The 19,525-nt window shown below is 39.6% G+C and overlaps 1 long non-coding RNA gene across 1 annotated transcript; it reads left to right on the plus strand.

Moving 5' to 3' along the window:
- The first annotated feature begins 215 nt into the window (after positions 1-215).
- Positions 216-2,052, plus strand: LOC110916685. Its single transcript, XR_002579924.2, has 3 exons — positions 216-910; positions 1,461-1,537; positions 2,012-2,052. It is a non-coding gene; the product is annotated as an uncharacterized LOC110916685 (long non-coding RNA).
- The last annotated feature ends 17,473 nt before the right edge of the window (positions 2,053-19,525 follow it).

The raw sequence follows: 19,525 nt of genomic DNA on the forward strand, positions 1-19,525 counted from the left end.
AAGAAAATAAAAAAAAGGGATCGCAGCCTTATGCTGCCTTAATGTTCCTTTTATTTAATGGTTTCAACCACCATTTACTTGTATTTCATAATACATACCATGTTGCACCATAATATACATTATATATATGTCTCAAAAAAAAAAAGATAATTAGGGTTGTTTACACCCATGCGAAGACTGCCTTAAAGGCATTTTATTGTTCTTTTTTTATGTTTAAACCACCTAAAACTTGATGAAATAATAAATTAGTCATGTGTTTATAATATACCATGTTAAATACCTACATTTAATAATATCTCTCACAAAAAAAAAGCATTTAATGGCTGTTAAACAGCCAGTCTCGAGACAACAACAAAATCTAGAACTTTTTTCTTTTTATTTGTTTTAAAACTCAACTACTTGTATTTAATTCTCATTGAAACTTTAACCCTTTTACCTCCCTTCCATTTTGCCTTCAGCTTCATCTAAACCCACACACAAAGGCAAGAACCCTATCTCTCTCCCTCGATTATATGTACAGACAACGTATACAAACAATAATCAACTCCCATACCCTCACAACCGTTTACAACCTCCTGCGGAGAAACCGAGTTCGCCGGAGCTTACGTCGGGATCCACCGGAGAAACCGAGTTCGCCGGAGCCAACGGAGATCACTTCACTCGTTCTCGATATACCTCGCCTTGTTTTCTCACTCACAAAACGTTAAACTTGCGCCGGAGAAACCCATACTCGTCGGAGTTCGTTAACCTACCATCTCCCTCTCTCGCTCGGTAACATGCAGCCGGAACCAAGAGGAAACCCATCGTAGGAACTAGACACGCCGGGGATACGCCGCCGGAGACCGAGAAGAAGATCGGAGAAGACGACCGGAATTCACGACGGACTCTAGCTCGAATCGTCATGTGTTCGGTACATCTCGATTAATATTTCTTTGCTTCGTTAATACTTGTCGAACCTTTATAACATTCCAAAAACTACAAATGAAACAGAAGGTTACAATTCTGTTCGGTTGGTATTTTTAGTATTGAAGAAAATGACGAAGTATTGTTTGTTTAAAAGAAATTAAAACATGATCGCCTCGAATCGTTTCGATATAATTCTTTTTTTTTCAATTCTTTTCTTTGTAAACCATTAATTATATTGCATCTAAACTAAAAATAAAAGGAAGTGAAGGTTGAAAAGGTGTATACATATATAAAAATCGTTGCTGTTGTTTTGTAAGAGAAGATGGTTGATTAACAGTTTCTTTTTATTTTTATTTTATTTATTTTATTGTCCCTCTTAAACGTATAATAACTACCACAAGTAATTAACGATTTATTTTAAACTTTTTTAAACAATTAAAGGGTTATAATGAGATAAATTATAATATGTAAATAAGGAAGTTGTAAACAATAAATATTAGAAAATTTTAATATAAATATTAACTAGGTCGTTATGTGTTATTGTAAATATTTAGGATAATCGTTCTCATACTCTTGGAATTCTCCATTTTTAATTGTGCGTTATTTCAAGGAATCTCCAAACGCAACCAATGTGAGTATACTCGATCCCTTTTTCCCCTTTACACTTTGGGATGCAACATGTATACCTATTCAAAACAACTTTTATGCTTAAACAAAACATACTCTATCTATGAACGTGACATGAAACTATTATGAATATTTGCTATGCTTGTATGCTCTATGAACGATTTGGAACGTTATATGCTCATTAACTTTGCTAGCCCACCTTAACAATTATAGCGCTATAGGATTAACGCCCCGCCCGCTATTCTAATTGGGTATTGTTAAGTTAAACATTACCACCCCGCTGAACGATTGGGATTAGGCTATTTTTATGCGTTGTATTCATGGGTTTGATCATATTGTACGCCAAAAATTGCATTGCTAGTAAATTTATTCACTTAGTAACATGTTGGATATGAGTTTTATTCTATTATGCTATGTAGTCAAACTTGTATACTCGCCTTTGCTTTTGCATTGAACTCTATTTTAATACATGTTGCAGGTTAATTGTTGAAGTATGGACATGATGAAACGAGATTTAGGGTGGACTAGATACACACCTAGATTAATCTATCTTTTGTTGTTATGTTACAATTTGAAACAATGTTGTTATTTTTATTCGAATCTTGTATGACAACTTAGTATTGAAATGAAATTTGAATTTAATTAAATATTGTCACATAGTGTTATGAAGTCTCTAGCAATCTATACACACTTCGTCTCATCCCGATGTTTCCGCCATCGGTTGGGGTGTGACAGATACCCCAAGGTTGGTTGCACAAGATGAAAGGATTGGACCGAAGAAGAAGAATCCACTCAGTCAATTAAATGTAACAGTACAGGGTACTGCTCCATTTATAGGCAAACCAAACCACTGAAGCATCTCAGCTGATGTCACCATGATAGTGACATCTAACAACCTAACAACCTATAAACACTGTTCTATACAAACTACTGATGTTAACAACTGATTATAAGTATATTACAAAACAAGAGATAACAACTGCTTCACGTTCCACTGTTGTAGCCTGAGCACTGATGTTGAGCATCAGTGCTTTCTTCAAAGGTGATCAGTCCTTCAATGGGCAGTGCTTGTGTCTTCAGCAATACTTAGGAAACAACAGTAGATAGAGCAACAGTGTTTGTCTTCAGCAGTCTTTAGAGTTTCATCAGTGTTTGGTTCATCAGTTGTTATATTGAGCAGTACTTAAGATCCATCAGCTGTTAGATTACCACTGTCAAGGGGAAAGCCAAGTGTAAACAGCTGCTTATTATGAGTCCACTGTTGTGATCCGGTTTTGGCTTTCATTATCTGTTCCTCTGGTATGATTCAATCCCAACAATAACCTTTGATTATTTTCACACTTTTGCACTTGTTTAAGAGATTATCTTAGTTATTGTAGTAGGCCCCTCTTTTGAAGGTGACGTTACCCTCAACCTAGTAGTTTGAGTCAGCAAGGATACAATCCTAAAGGGTCGGATTATTGAAAGATAATTAATTAAGTTATTAATGCATAATGTGGTAGGCCCTTCTTTGAAGGCGACGTTACCCTCGGCTAAGTAGTCTGAGTCAGCAGGGATACAGTCCTAAGTAGCCGGGTTAAAGTTTTAATAGTAGTTTAACTTATGAGGGGTTCAAAGAGTTTGGACCCCCGCCATCCAATACCGTTGGGTATTGAAGGAGGTCCTACTAAATTTGACCCCGGTCCTTTGTAGGATCTATACACTGAACAATGGCAAGACTCTTACCAAAATGTAACACCTCGAAAAATTTCGTCCAATAATGTCTTGACACGTGTCATAAGGTTCCGGTATGTGAAAACAAACTTTAGAGGGACTAAAAGTGACAAACAGTGAAAACTATGGAACGTAAGGGTCCAAAGTGTCAACAATGGATAAATAGACTCTATGATAACCCTACATAATGTTCATAACCTTAAACGGATGGTTCATGGATCATACGAAGCGGAAAATGCCCAAAAGTAAGGAATTACAAACTATAGGGGCCAAAAGTGTCAACATGTTGAATTTATACCTCTGAGTGAACTTTTGGCAGACCCGAAGCTTTATAATGCTAAAATATACTCACTAGAATATGTGGTAAAAATTTCGTGAAGTTTCGTTAACGTATGAGAAAGTTATGGCCAAAACCGTACTTGAGGGGTTAAAAGCGTCAACGTCGAATTTCATGGCTTTTCGGTTGAGCGCAAAGTTATCCGAGGACATTACCATGTTGGTAAATGTCCCAAGGTTCTTAAAAACCAAGTTTGGGGGTTTACGAGTCAAGATAAGTAGCCGAAACATCGCGTACAAGAGCAGGGATCAAAGCTGCCAAGTTTGAAAGTAGTTTGACAGCAGCAGAGGCCAGGCGACCCGCCTGGACATGCCCAAGCGGGCCGCGTGACACTATCAGATGCTGAATTCGCGAATTATTTGCAAACTGGTCCATTTTTGAAGTGGTAAACAGCTGCCATCACCTCTCAATGCTCCAATTAAATCCCTTGCATGCCTAGGACTACTGAGAAGCTTGCTACACCTCTGAATTTCCCCTTAAATTGGATCAAAGCTCTCATTTCTTTGGCACTTGCATTGTGATCAAGAAGCTCTCAACTCTCAAGAACTCTCAAGGCACTTTTGGAGCAAATCTGAACGACAAGGATGACTCTAGGTGTTAACTAAGCTTCAATAGGACCTTTGTAAGCTTCTATATCAGTCTCTAATCCGTTCTTGCTTTGATTATTAGTAAAAGTCAAAACCGTTGTTCTTATAATTTGACTTTTCGATTAAACGAGTTTAGCTCTGTCATTTCTCAAATTGAAACCACTGATATGTTGGTATTTATGTGGGAAACAAACCCTCAAAAGGGTATTATCTGATTTCCACTTTATGCATGCTAATTGTCGAGTCAAAGTTGTTTCTAAAAAGTCAACAGAAATGGTTTTTGTGAAAAATAGCTTAAATGGTAATGTAGATGACATGCAATCAGTTTGATCATCAATAATAGCTTTATAATGAATATAAGAATGTGTTTTATCATCATCAACTCGACAATCTTTAGTATAAATACGAATCGGAACCGAAAGTCTTGTAAAACGACTTTTTCGTAGACTATCGATTCGGATCCGTGCATGCATGTTTGAGATCTGTATTAGAGCACATTTTAGACCATTTTTATTTTGGTTAAACTTTCTGGAATTTTTGATACTTGAGTCTATACTTAGCCGATTCATTTGCATGTTTCCGATTTATGCTTAAAGTTGACTATTTTGCCCTTTTTGATATAAAACGTGATTTTTGGAAAAGTGAAAGGGTAGAAATCTTTATTTCTAATATATAAACTTGCACCGAAAATTTGAGGTCAGTTGGTGGTCCAGATTTTGAGTTATGGCCGATATCGTAAAACTATATCTTAAAGTTACATAAATGGCGCATTTAGCGTATAACCTATTTCAGGCCACGTTTTGGTATAAAACTTTTTACCCACTGATGTTATATATTATTTTAGGATTTTTGATGATTTTTATTTAATTTTTGGCTGAACGGATCATACGTCGCTAAGTCGATTCGGTTAATGCCGGTTTTGACCGTTTAAGCCATAAAATGAGTTTTATACATCCTTTTGACCCGAAACCTTTTTCCACTGATTTTATATGTTGAATAAATTATTTTGAGCCTTCTGGAAATGTAAAAATCTCAGCTTTCTTATTAAAACCCGGAAACGGCTCTAAATCGCATTTTTAGCATTTTTAACGCATAGTAAGCGTTATACTCATTTTAAACATATAAGATTCATACCTACTGATGTATTTAGTATATTTTCATATAATAACAGTAAGTATAAGTATATGAACTCAGGTTTCCAGTTTTGGCATTTTTAGCCCTTGTGAAATTACTAAAATACCCCTACGGTGCATAGTTTGATTTTAAATGATAAGTTTTGTATATGGGTCATACCCTACTGTTATAACATGTTAAATGAAGTATATTTACTGTATAAACCAGACCCGAAACTCAGATTTCTAATTTGACTCTTTTATAATCTTTTAAATGACCAAAATGCCCTTATAAGGCATAAATTGAGTTTAAAATTATTCGGGGCATAATGGAACATGACTTACTGATATTATATCATATTTAAAACATATTATCTCAGGGAACTTGCATTTGACTCTTTTGGCTACCCGTAACGCCCTTTTTGCGTTCGGTTCGGTTTACGTAACTAGTTTGCGTAGATTGACCGAAACGAGTCAAACGTTATCATTTTTATCTCAAAATCCAGAATGTATTTAGTATACCCATATTATACAAGTATTCAAACTTGTCGGGTCTAAATCACATTCTATCCGGTCTTTCACTTAATCGTGCGCTTGTACCGTATCGTCCTTAAAACTAACCGGTCAAGCTTAGGCTTAAATAAAAGACCCGTTAGGAATCTAATAGGTTATTATAAACCTTTATTCCAGATTAGGAGGCCCAGTAAAAGCTACCTACACTTACCGTTTGTGATTCATACTTGCTCAGGTAAATACATTTTGACTTATTTTCCCTATACGGGCTTGGGGTACGGTATTTAAAATACCGCTTGATCGAGCGCACAAATCCTGCACCCTATGGGTGTACAGTCTTGAATAGTTTGTGCGACTCGTTTAAACAGTCTTGTTCTTACTTTAGGCTTTGGGGGGTTATTGACCGTGTCCCGGATATCCTTGGCATTATCTTACGAGATGGCCACGACCAGAGCACGGGGTGTAGGCGTACACCCGGCGTGTATAACTCTTTAATGTGGTGTGTCATTTAATCTTTAGCCCGGACAGCAGATCCCGGGCCACCAAATGTACGAGTAACATGTAATTCGTTCACAAGTTTATATTGCATAATTATCCCAAGTTAATAAAAATATTTATGCCTTGTGCATTTAAATCAATTTTCAATCATTTTCAAAATGAGTCAGTTGATTTGTATTTACCAGTGTAAACTAACGTATTTTCCCAAAAGGTTAAGTGCATGTACTATACGAACTAGGCTGGCTGTTTCCTAAGAGCGTCCACTATAGTCTCGCAAGCTCGGACGACAAATAAACTGTTGAACAATTTATCTTATTTTATTGATCCGCCTGTGGATCCGTTTCAACTACTTATGATGTTTATTATTACATTTTAAATAAAGTTGAAATGAATCTATTTCTGCTTCCGCTGTGCATTCTTATATTGTGTTGTTTGTCTATGACGATGCCAACCACGTCACTGTACCCCACACCGGGCCCACCGGTGACACGTGGAGATCGGGGTGTGACAGGTTGGTATCAAAGCCAACGCTGAGTGAATTAAACACTAGTCCCTTGTGTTTAATCTCAGTTACACAATTGCACAATCCTCAATTTTCGAGTCTAGACAAAGAACTTAGGAAATGTTCGACATTTCGTTTATTTTATCTTTACTTTTATTATTAGCTTTGTCTTATATATTTTGTTGTGCAACTTGTTTAATTTTTGACAGGTTCATCATGCCGCCACGTATGCGAGGACGAGGAGGATTCGCTACATCACATGACCACGAGGCAGGACCCTCACACAGGCGAGCCCCATCAGCTTCGCACAACACTGCAGCCCATGATCTTTGGAGATCATTCGCCGAGCCAGCCAGGCACTCGGTATCTTTGAGCACCTCGCCATCCCTACCCCACTCATTTGGGCCCCACTCTGAAAATGGGCCCCACGACTCCCATGGATCTTTCATTCCATTACACCAGTCACCTCACCACTACCCAGCACCAGTTTATCAGGGCCTGTATAACCCTGATGCCTATTTGGATGAACCAGTGGGTCATAACCCACTAGGACCTGAAGACCACTTCTCTGGTGGTAACGAGATGGAGGTCGACGAGGACACTGACCCTTCCCTGCCACCGTCCGGCACGCCTAACCATCCCATTGAGATATCGGATGGGTCACCATACAGGGGATCACCATTCAATGGTGTTGACAGCTACGAGGAGAGGTTTAAGCAGCACGAGTGGTTTTATACCCCCAGCCACCATAACTCCCCCATGCACCAGTCTTATCACGGTTCTCCCGTGCACTCTCAGCACCACTCCCAACAGCAGCAGCAGCATCAACAGCAGCCCCAGCAGCAGGACCCATCTGAGGCCTTTTGGCGCGACGTGATTACTCCGTCGCCACCACCACCACCGGTTTTGCCTCCTCCGCCTCAGAGGCCAAGGAGGAACGCGCGTATGTCTACGCGAGGAGGGATTCGCATTGCCACCCCTCGACATTCAGGCAGCGGCCGCTACTCGCCGCTCCACGAGGAGTCAGAGATGGGAGAGTCTCAGCATCCCGTCTCAGAGGTTACTTCTGCGACTATTGCGCCACTACCGCCGCAGAACTTTGGAGAGCCCATCCCTGCGTATGCCATCGCAGCACAGTTCAACCCTTTCGAGCCGACTTTTCCTCCCGGTTATGATTATACGGGAGATCCCTACTGGTTAGCTTCAGGCTACAACCCTCTCAATCAGGAGAGTACTTTTGGAGGTCCCTGGGCTACGGGACAATCAGCTTTTGGATTCCCACCGCAGGGATACCAGCAGCCGCAGCCTCCACAGCCACCGCAGTATCAGCCACCGCCGCCGGCGCCGATGATGTCGCCACCGCAAGTCCAAGAAATCCTGCAAGGGATACACGACGTGCGGCGGGAATTGCAAAATGATCGCCGACACAACCGCGGTATGTTCATGAAGATGGTTGACTTGATTAAGGGTAAGAGTAAGAAGGATTATTAAATCCTTTGTTGTTAGCTCTTTTACTCATGTCCCTGCGTGGACATTTATTCCTGTATTCTACCCCTGCGTGGGTATATTTCTCCTATTCTACCCCTGCGTGGGTATGTTATTTCAGTTAACCCCTGCGTGGGTTTGTTTTGTCTGTTTGTTTGTTTTGTTTGTTGTTATTTGGTTTAGCCCCTGCGCGGGCATGCTATTTGAGAAAAGTCCCGTTTAGGGCAAAAGTTGTACTAGTTTACTTTAATTTAAATGGTTAATTTAAATTTTTCATTTTATCTATGTGCATGAATATAATATTCAAATAAATGGAAAATATCAATTTTTATTTGATTTGCCATTTTAATAAGAATCTTAGTAAGGTAGAACCTAGCTTGAATGTCTTATTAACAGACCTGGCCAATATGGTAAAACCTGGTTGAAAAGATTCAACTCTCTGTTAACATCTGAAAACATGTTAACATTCTTGACTAAGCGTGATTCGTAAAATCACACATGTCACCCTTTTAATAAATTATCTACAGATTATATCTGTATACAAGTCTGATTGTGACTTGATACCTACGGGTTATGACGATGTCATATAAAGCAAAAAGGCAGTTGTGGTTTATGACTCTCTGCCAAGTAAAGGATTATTTGTTCAATTATACAATGCTAATCCTATAAAAATCTAAATTTATAATTTAGAAGTTGTCCGAAGTGACTAGGCCTATTGTGCCAATATATATATTTCATTCCATAATATAGTTGCTAATAAAAGCCCTGAATGAAATTAAATGAATTAACTATTATGATTCTTAATATCATGGTTAATAAATCGTCTAGAACGGTAATACTGTTAGGTTTCTAAATAAGACCTTGTCCTTTTATGTAGCTTAAAGCTACATGGCCAAATCGGAGGAAACCAACAGTCATTCTGGAGAACACCCAGATGATACAAAGATTCACGTCACTGGTGCGGAACTGCAAGCACTGGTTGAAAACGCTGTTGCCAAGGCTATGGATAGGCAATTCAGAGAATCTAGCGGGACTCGGAGTAGGACCCGAACTGTAACGCATGTCAAGCCTAAGACTCATTCAGAGGCTCATAGTAAGCCACCTTCTAAGAAGAATGAGCCGAAGAAGGATGAGGGGGATAATCACTCCTCCAACCACAGCAGTATTCCTAAACAAGAAATCAAGCTGAAGCATGATACGCACAGCAAGTCCTGTACGTACAAGTATTTCGTTTCATGCAAACCCAGGGATTTTACTAGGGAAAAAGGAGCAGTTGACTGCATGACATGGATTGATGAGATGGATACAGTTGTTGACATCAGCGGGTGTGCTGATAGGGACGTTGTGAAGTACGTGTCCCAGTCGTTCAAGGGAGATGCGTTAGCATGGTGGAAGTCACTTCTGCAAGCTGCCGGTAAGGCCGCTCTGTATAGCATGACCTGGGATCAGTTTGTAGCACTGATCAAAGAGAATTTCTGCCCGCAGCATGAGGTCGAAAGAATTGAGTCGGATTTTGTATCCCTAGTGATGAAAAACCTCGATTGTCAAGCGTATCTTACTACATTCAACACCTTATCTCGATTGGTGCCGTATTTGGTGACCCCTGAGCCACGAAGGATCGCCCGTTTTATTGGGGGCTTGGCACCGGAGATAAAGGCGAGTGTTAAGGCTTCAAGGCCTACGACATTTAGATCCGTAGCTGATCTATCCCTCTCCCTCACTCAAGATGTAGTCAGATTGAGAGCTATGAAGAGCTCAGAGGAAAACAAAAGGAAACGTGAGGATGACACCTCACGAAGATCTGAGAAACGACACAGAGGAAACAACGACCATAGGAAAGGGTCGGGATCTAAGAAAGGAGATCATCAATCGGGTGAGAGACCCAGATGCAAGACCTGCAAGAGATACCATTTTGGGAAATGTCGTTTAGAGACGAAATCCCAGTCTCAAGAAAAGCGATGTGGAATCTGCAAGTCCACAGACCATAAAGCTTTAGATTGCAAGAAGATGAAGGATGCAACTTGTTTTGGTTGCAACGAGAAAGGGCATATCCGGCCAAATTGCCCAAAGAATGCGAGGAAGGCAGATGAAGGAAAGAAGACTAATGCGAGAGTCTTCAGAATGGACGCCAAGGAGGCAGTTCTTGACGACAACGTCATTACAGGTACGTTCCTTGTAAATGATGTTTTTGCTAGAGTCCTATTTGATTCAGGAGCTGATAAGTCATTTGTAGATGATAAGTTTTGTAAATTGTTAAACCTTCCTGTTAAAACCTTAAGTGTGAAATATGAGGTGGAATTAGCCGATGGAACTATAGAAACCGCCTCGACTGTTCTAGATGGATGTGTTATATCCATTAGGAATCATTCTTTCCCGTTATCCTTGCTTCCCTTTAAGCTAGCTGGATTCGATATAGTGATAGGCATGGACTGGTTAGCGCAAAACCAAGCCCAGATTGTGTGCAATAGAAAGCAAGTAGTAGTGAAGACTCCGTCTGGTGAGTCACTTACTATTCAAGGAGATACCCAGCATGGATTGCCTGAGCAAGTGTCCATGCTCAAGGCATCCAGATGCATGCAGAAGGGATGTGTCATTTATATGGCACAAGTTACCATTGATGAGCCGAAGCCAAAGATTGAGGATATCCCTGTTATCTCGGAATATCCTGAGGTATTCCCAGAAGAACTACCCGGTTTGCCACCAGATAGGCAAGTGGAGTTTCGGATAGACATCATTCCAGGCGCTGCGCCTGTAGCAAGAGCACCATATAGATTGGCACCAACGGAGATGAAGGAGTTGAGGACGCAGTTGGATGATTTGTTAGCTAAAGGTTTTATTAGACCTAGCTCGTCTCCTTGGGGAGCGCCAATCTTGTTCATTAAAAAGAAGGATGGATCGATGCGTCTGTGCATCGATTACCGTGAGCTTAACAAGGTCACTATCAAGAATAGGTATCCGTTACCCAGGATCGACGATCTGTTCGATCAGTTGCAAGGAGCAAGCTATTTCTCCAAGATCGACCTGAGGTCAGGTTATCATCAGCTAAAGGTCAAAGACGAAGATGTGCACAAGACAGCGTTTAGGACTCGTTATGGACATTATGAGTTCCTAGTGATGCCGTTTGGGCTCACTAACGCACAAGCCGCATTCATGGATCTCATGAATCGTGTCTGCAAGCCCTATCTAGATAAATTCGTTATCGTCTTTATTGACAACATCCTTATCTACTCGAAGAGCCGAGCTGACCATGAGAAACACCTTCGTTGTATTCTCAAACTTCTGCATCAAGAGAAGCTTTATGCCAAATTTTCAAAGTGTGAATTTTGGCTTCGAGAAGTCCAGTTTCTTGGACATGTGGTAAGTGAGCGTGGTATTCAAGTAGATCCCGCAAAAGTAGAAGCAGTCATGAATTGGCAGGAGCCGAAGACTCCTACGGAGATTCACAGTTTCCTTGGATTGGCAGGATATTATAGGCGATTTATCGAGAACTTTTCAAGAATTGCTGCGCCCCTAACTTCGTTGACTCGTAAGAAGATTAAGTTTGATTGGGGCCCTAAGCAGCAGGAATCCTTCGACATCCTGAAGAAGAAGTTGAGCAACGCGCCAGTGTTGACACTGCCCAATGGCATAGAAGATTTCATAGTATATTGCGATGCATCGCACACTGGTATGGGCTGTGTACTCATGCAGAAAGGCAAAGTCATTGCCTACGCTTCTCGCCAGCTAAAGGTGCACGAGAAGAACTACACCACCCACGATTTGGAATTGGGTGCAGTTGTATTTGCTTTGAAGCTATGGAGACATTACTTGTACGGAACCAAGTGTATAATATATTCAGATCACAAGAGTCTTCAGCATCTGTTCAATCAGAAGGAATTGAACATGCGTCAAAGGCGATGGATGGAAACTTTAAATGATTATGACTACGAGATAAGATACCATCCAGGCAAGGCAAATGTAGTTGCCGACGCCTTAAGCAGAAAAGAAAGAGTGAAACCGATCAGAATCAATGCCAAGCGCATTGAAATAAGAAATAATTTGAATGAAAGGGTGTTAGCTGCACAGAAGGAAGCTGTGTTGGAAGCTAACTATCCTGCAGAGAAGTTAGGAGTAACTGAGGGGCAGTTATCCTACGACAAAGATGGAATGCTACGACTAAACGGACGAATATGGGTTCCAGTTTATGGAGGACTTCGGGATGCTATCCTCCAGGAAGCCCACAGCTCTAAATATTCTGTTCATCCTGGAGCTGATAAGATGTACCAGGATTTGAAAGCAAACTACTGGTGGATTGGTTTGAAAAAGTCAGTAGCTGAGCATGTAGCTAAATGTTTGACTTGTGCGCAAGTCAAGGCTGAGCATCAGAAGCCGTCAGGTTTGCTTCAACAACCTGAAATTCCCAAGTGGAAATGGGAAATGGTGACAATGGACTTCATCACCAAGTTGCCAAAGACGAAAAAGGGAAATGATACCATATGGGTCATAGTAGATAGACTGACTAAGTCAGCTCATTTTCTACCCATCAAGGAGACGTATAGCTCCGATATGTTAGCTCAATTATACGTTGATAAGATTGTAGCATTACATGGTATACCTATATCTATTATCTCCGATAGAGATACTAGATATACGTCGCATTTTTGGAAGAGTTTCCAACAATCGTTGGGCACTCGTTTGAATTTTAGTACGGCTTATCATCCTCAGACTGATGGTCAGAGCGAGCGTACTATTCAAACTTTGGAAGACATGCTTCGTGCATGTGCGATCGACTTGGGTGGTAGTTGGGATAAGAACCTACCACTGATTGAATTCTCCTACAACAATAGCTACCATTCCAACATAAAGGCTGCGCCTTTTGAGGCCCTATACGGTAGAAAGTGTAGATCGCCCATTTGTTGGGCAGAAGTTGGAGATGTCCAACTGTCAGGACCAGATATCGTTTTTGAGACGACGGACAAGATCGTGCAGATACGCGATCGTTTGAAAGCTGCCAGGGATAGGCAGAAAAGTTATGCGGATCCTAAGCGCAAAGATTTTCACTTTGATGTAGGTGATAAAGTATTGCATAAAGTATCGCCTTGGAAGGGTGTGATGCGATTTGGAAAGAAAGACAAGCTAAGCCCGAGATATATAGGACCTTTCGAGATTATCGAACGTGTCGGGTCAGTTGCTTATAAGTTAAACTTGCCTGAAGAACTTAGCGCTATTCATAATGTGTTCCACATCTGTAATTTGAAGAAGTGTTTCGCTGACGATTCACTGGTTATACCACATACGGATATACACATAGATGAGAGTTTGAAATTCGTAGAAAAACCTTTGTCGATTGAGGATCGACAGGTGAAGAAGCTTCGAAGAAAGCACGTGCCTATTGTTAAGGTCAAATGGGATGCCCGTAGAGGTCCCGAATATACGTGGGAAGTGGAATCCACGATGCAAGAGAAATATCCTCATTTGTTTCAGTAAATCTCGAGGTCGAGATTTCTTTTAAGGGGGTGAGGATGTAACACCTCGAAAAATTTCGTCCAATAATGTCTTGACACGTGTCATAAGGTTCCGGTATGTGAAAACAAACTTTAGAGAGACTAAAAGTGACAAACAGTGAAAACTATGGAACGTAAGGGTCCAAAGTGTCAACAATGGATAAATAGACTCTATGATAACCCTACATAATGTTCATAACCTTAAACGGATGGTTCATGGATCATACGAAGCGGAAAATGCCCAAAAGTGAGGAATTACAAACTATAGGGGCCAAAAGTGTCAACATGTTGAATTTATACCTCTGAGTGAACTTTTGGCAGACCCGAAGCTTTATAATGCTAAAATATACTCACTAGAATATGTGGTAAAAATTTCGTGAAGTTTCGTTAACGTATGAGAAAGTTATGGCCAAAACCGTACTTGAGGGGTTAAAAGCGTCAACGTCGAATTTCATGGCTTTTCGGTTGAGCGCAAAGTTATCCGAGGACATTACCATGTTGGTAAATGTCCCAAGGTTCTTAAAAACCAAGTTTGGGGGTTTACGAGTCAAGATAAGTAGCCGAAACATCGCGTACAAGAGCAGGGACCAAAGCTGCCAAGTTTGAAAGTAGTTTGACAGCAGCAGAGGCCAGGCGACCCGCCTGGACATGCCCAAGCGGGCCGCGTGACACTATCAGATGCTGAATTCGCGAATTATTTGCAAACTGGTCCATTTTTGAAGTGGTAAACAGCTGCCATCACCTCTCAATGCTCCAATTAAATCCCTTGCATGCCTAGGACTATTGAGAAGCTTGCTACACCTCTGAATTTCCCCTTAAATTGGATCAAAGCTCTCATTTCTTTGGCACTTGCATTGTGATCAAGAAGCTCTCAACTCTCAAGAACTCTCAAGGCACTTCTGGAGCAAATCTGAACGACAAGGCTGACTCTAGGTGTTAACTAAGCTTCAATAGGACCTTTGTAAGCTTCTATATCAGTCTCTAATCCGTTCTTGCTTTGATTATTAGTAAAAGTCAAAACCGTTGTTCTTATAATTTGACTTTTCGATTAAACGAGTTTAGCTCTGTCATTTCTCAAATTGAAACCACTGATACGTTGGTATTTATGTGGGAAACAAACCCTCAAAAGGGTATTCTCTGATTTCCACTTTATGCATGCTAATTGTCGAGTCAAAGTTGTTTCTAAAAGGTCAACAGAAATGGTTTTTGTGAAAAATAGCTTAAATGGTAATGTAGATGACATGCAATCAGTTTGATCATCAATAATAGCTTTATAATGAATATAAGAATGTGTTTTATCATCATCAACTCGACAATCTTTAGTATAAATACGAATCGGAACCGAAAGTCTTGTGAAACGACTTTTTCGTAGACTATCGATTCGGATCCGTGCATGCATGTTTGAGATCTGTATTAGAGCACATTTTAGACCATTTTTATTTTGGTTAAACTTTCTGGAATTTTTGATACTTGAGTCTATACTTAGCCGATTCATTTGCATGTTTCCGATTTATGCTTAAAGTTGACTATTTTGCCCTTTTTGATATAAAACGTGATTTTTGGAAAAGTGAAAGGGTAGAAATCTTTATTTCTAATATATAAACTTGCACCGAAAATTTGAGGTCAGTTGGTGGTCCAGATTTTGAGTTATGGCCGATATCGTAAAACTATATCTTAAAGTTACATAAATGGCGCATTTAGCGTATAACCTATTTCAGGCCACGTTTTGGTATAAAACTTTTTACCCACTGATGTTATATATTATTTTAGGATTTTTGATGATTTTTATTTAATTTTTGGCTGAACGGATCATACGTCGCTAAGTCGATTCGGTTAATGCCGGTTTTGACCGTTTAAGCCATAAAATGAGTTTTATACATCCTTTTAACCCGAAACCGTTTTCCACTGATTTTATATGTTGAATAAATTATTTTGAGCCTTCTGGGAATGTAAAAATCTCACCTTGTTATTAAAACCCGGAAACGGCTCTAAATCGCATTTTTAGCATTTTTAACGCATAGTAAGCGTTATACTCATTTTAAACATATAAGATTCATACCTACTGATGTATTTAGTATATTTTCATATAATAACAGTAAGTATAAGTATATGAACTCAGGTTTCCAGTTTTGGCATTTTTAGCCCTTGTGAAATTACTAAAATACCCCTACGGTGCATAGTTTGATTTTAAATGATAAGTTTTGTATATGGGTCATACCCTACTGTTATAACATGTTAAATGAAGTATATTTACTGTATAAACCAGACCTGAAACTCAGATTTCTAATTTGACTCTTTTATAATCTTTTAAATGACCAAAATGCCCTTATAAGGCATAAATTGAGTTTAAAATTATTCGGGGCATAATGGAACATGACTTACTGATATTATATCATATTTAAAGCATATTATCTCAGGGAACTTGCATTTGACTCTTTTGGCTACCCGTAACGCCCTTTTTGCGTTCGGTTCGGTTTACGTAACTAGTTTGCGTAGATTGACCGAAACGGGTCAAACGTTATCATTTTTATCTCAAAATCCAGAATGTATTCAGTATACCCATATTATACAAGTATTCAAACTTGTCGGGTCTAAATCACATTCTATCCGGTCTTTCACTTAATCGTGCGCTTGTACCGTATCGTCCTTAAAACTAACCGGTCAAGCTTAGGCTTAAATAAAAGACCCGTTAGGAATCTAATAGGTTATTATAAACCTTTATTCCAGATTAGGAGGCCCAGTAAAAGCTACCTACACTTACCGTTTGTGATTCATACTTGCTCAGGTAAATACATTTTGACTTATTTTCCCTATACGGGCTTGGGGTACGGTATTTAAAATACCGCTTGATCGAGCGCACAAATCCTGCACCCTATGGGTGTACAGTCTTGAATAGTTTGTGCGACTCGTTTAAACAGTCTTGTTCTTACTTTAGGCTTTGGGGGGTTATTGACCGTGTCCCGGATATCCTTGGCATTATCTTACGAGATGGCCACGACCAGAGCACGGGGTGTAGGCGTACACCCGGCGTGTATAACTCTTTAATGTGGTGTGTCATTTAATCTTTAGCCCGGACAGCAGATCCCGGGCCACCAAATGTACGAGTAACATGTAATTCGTTCACAAGTTTATATTGCATAATTATCCCAAGTTAATAAAAATATTTATGCCTTGTGCATTTAAATCAATTTTCAATCATTTTCAAAATGAGTCAGTTGATTTGTATTTACCAGTGTAAACTGACGTATTTTCCCAAAAGGTTAAGTGCAGGTACTATACGAACTAGGCTGGCTGTTTCCTAAGAGCGTCCACTATAGTCTCGCAAGCTCGGACGACAAATAAACTGTTGAACAATTTATCTTATTTTATTGATCCGCCTGTGGATCCGTTTCAACTACTTATGATGTTTATTATTACATTTTAAATAAAGTTGAAATGAATCTATTTCTGCTTCCGCTGTGCATTATTATATTGTGTTGTTTGTCTATGACGATGCCAACCACGTCACTGTACCCCACACCGGGCCCACCGGTGACATGTGGAGATCGGGGTGTGACACAAACCGTTCCCTTAACCCTCGACCAGGTAGCCAACATACCTCCATATAGACCGTGGAGATATGAATGGTGAAAATCTTTTATTTTATATAGACAGTAAAATAATGCCAAGACACCACGGACAAACGATAAGAAAGAATCACCTTCAACATAAGAAACTAGTCATTAAAGTCATTAATACAAAACCAATTAAAAAGTGCAAAAGATTAAAAATAAAAAGTATTACATTAAACACTTGTCTTCACCAAGTGATGTAAGAGACTTAGGAAAATTGATTGTCAAGAACTCTTACGATCAATCTTGGATCCCGGGACGACTCATACACTCTATGATGGACAATGGATGATGGTGGTGGATGATGGTGTGGTGATGGTGGTGGGTGGTGGGTGAAGTGTGAGAGAGGTGGTGTGCCAAGGGATCAGTTGTAAGAGCTCCAAGCACTCCTATTTATAGGCTGAACAGAAGCCTGGGCACGGCCCCGTGTCCATCCGAGTCTCTCTCTTCATTAATTGCAATTCGCAATTTCATTAAATGTGTCTGCAACAGTTGACCACGCCCCCGTGTCCGCTGAGCACGGCCCCGTGGTGGGTAGTAGAAGCTTCTATCACTTTGTCTTTTCTGCTGACACTTGGGCACGCCCCCATGCTCACTGAGCACGGGGCGTGTTCAGCCTTCTGTCTTCTTGTTTTGCTTTGGGAAGATGCTGTCGGGAGGTCGGGCATGCCACGTTTGTTCCTTCTCTTGTATTTATGTTGGATTTAGCTGTACTTTTGCTTCTTTTATTCATTTGAGCTCATTTAATCCTGAAAATACAAAAGGAAGACAAAAGCACACTTTTTCCAACATTAGTACTAAAAAAGGGTTAGTTTTATGCCACAATTGATGTAATTTATATGTTGCATTTTGTGCACATCAAATACCACCACACTTGAATCTTTGCTTGTCCTCAAGCAAAACTATTTATAATGTGGCTTTTTCACTTCCAAATGGAATGGGTAGAAGAGAAGGTTTTTGGACTTGTCATAGAGTGTCGGGATTTCCAAGATTCTTTAATTAAGTTTTATTTTTTTTATTTACAATCCTATTCGTCATGATTTATTAAAACCGTTTCATAAGATAAATTACTTACTAGGGCATGACATGCCTTTTTAAAATTCCATTTATATACAAGTTCACATACCTCACGGGGGATCACTCGACACTCGGCCGAAGGTGTATTATAGTGAATCACTCGAGAGCGGCATGGAACTTACTCCTACCATAGGCTTGCCAAGCAATCAATCCTCCTCCTTTTTAACTATATACCTTTGTAAATATCAAGAGGACTTTTTGGGTGAAGGGTTAGGCTTGGCCTAAAGGTGGGTGGTTGGGTTAGTGGTTAGTAAAAGGGTGAAAAGCGTAAAAAGCATCGGTTTTTTTTAAAGACTTTTTATTTTTTCACAATTTTAATTTTTTTTATTTTGATGAACCATTTCTTTCAAACAAGGTTAATTTTTGATGAACTTGTTTGTTTATTTGGTTTCATCAACCTTTTTTTTTTTTTTTTTTTTGAAAAGTCATAAGAAAAACCGAGCTTTGTTACTAAAAGAAAAGGGTTAAAATAGAAAGGTTTAGGTGGGTAAAAAGGGTGATTGTTTTGGGTTAAGAAATGAAAAGGTTTAGGCTCAAAGGGGTTAACTAGGGGGATTTTGGGTAGGTGGTAAAAAATAAAAAATAATGGTGTAGAAAGAAAAAAAGGTTAGTCCTAATGCCTCCATCATTTATTACTTACTCGGGTTTAAGTTGGTAAGGACCGGGAATGCATTGTCGTGGCAAGTTCTAAAGTCGTATGAACCAAGCGGCTATTCACACAAGAAACGAAAAATGAGCATTTAGTGTAAAGATATATATTTATATGCTCAATAAAGGCTCAAAACTCACTTTTGTGGGAATGGGTTTTTTCTGTGATCAAGTATATATAATCAAATTAACTAAGCTTGTCATGCCATTTCATAATTTTCTTATGTTGGTTCTTTTTATCACGACGCTGTCGGTTGTGAACTTGTAAAAATATAACCTTGTTAGAACTTGAAATTCCCAACTTAAACTTAGACAGGTAAAAAAATGAATTTTTTTTTTGAAAAAAAATTGGGGTGATTAGCGGTTCCAATAGAGTTTTGTGTAAGGCTTGTTAATTAGGACTTGCAAGATTCAAAGTTTTAGCAT

The sequence above is a fragment of the Helianthus annuus genome, chromosome 16 (genome assembly GCF_002127325.2).
Source record: "Helianthus annuus cultivar XRQ/B chromosome 16, HanXRQr2.0-SUNRISE, whole genome shotgun sequence".
Classification (NCBI taxonomy): Eukaryota; Viridiplantae; Streptophyta; class Magnoliopsida; order Asterales; family Asteraceae; genus Helianthus; species Helianthus annuus.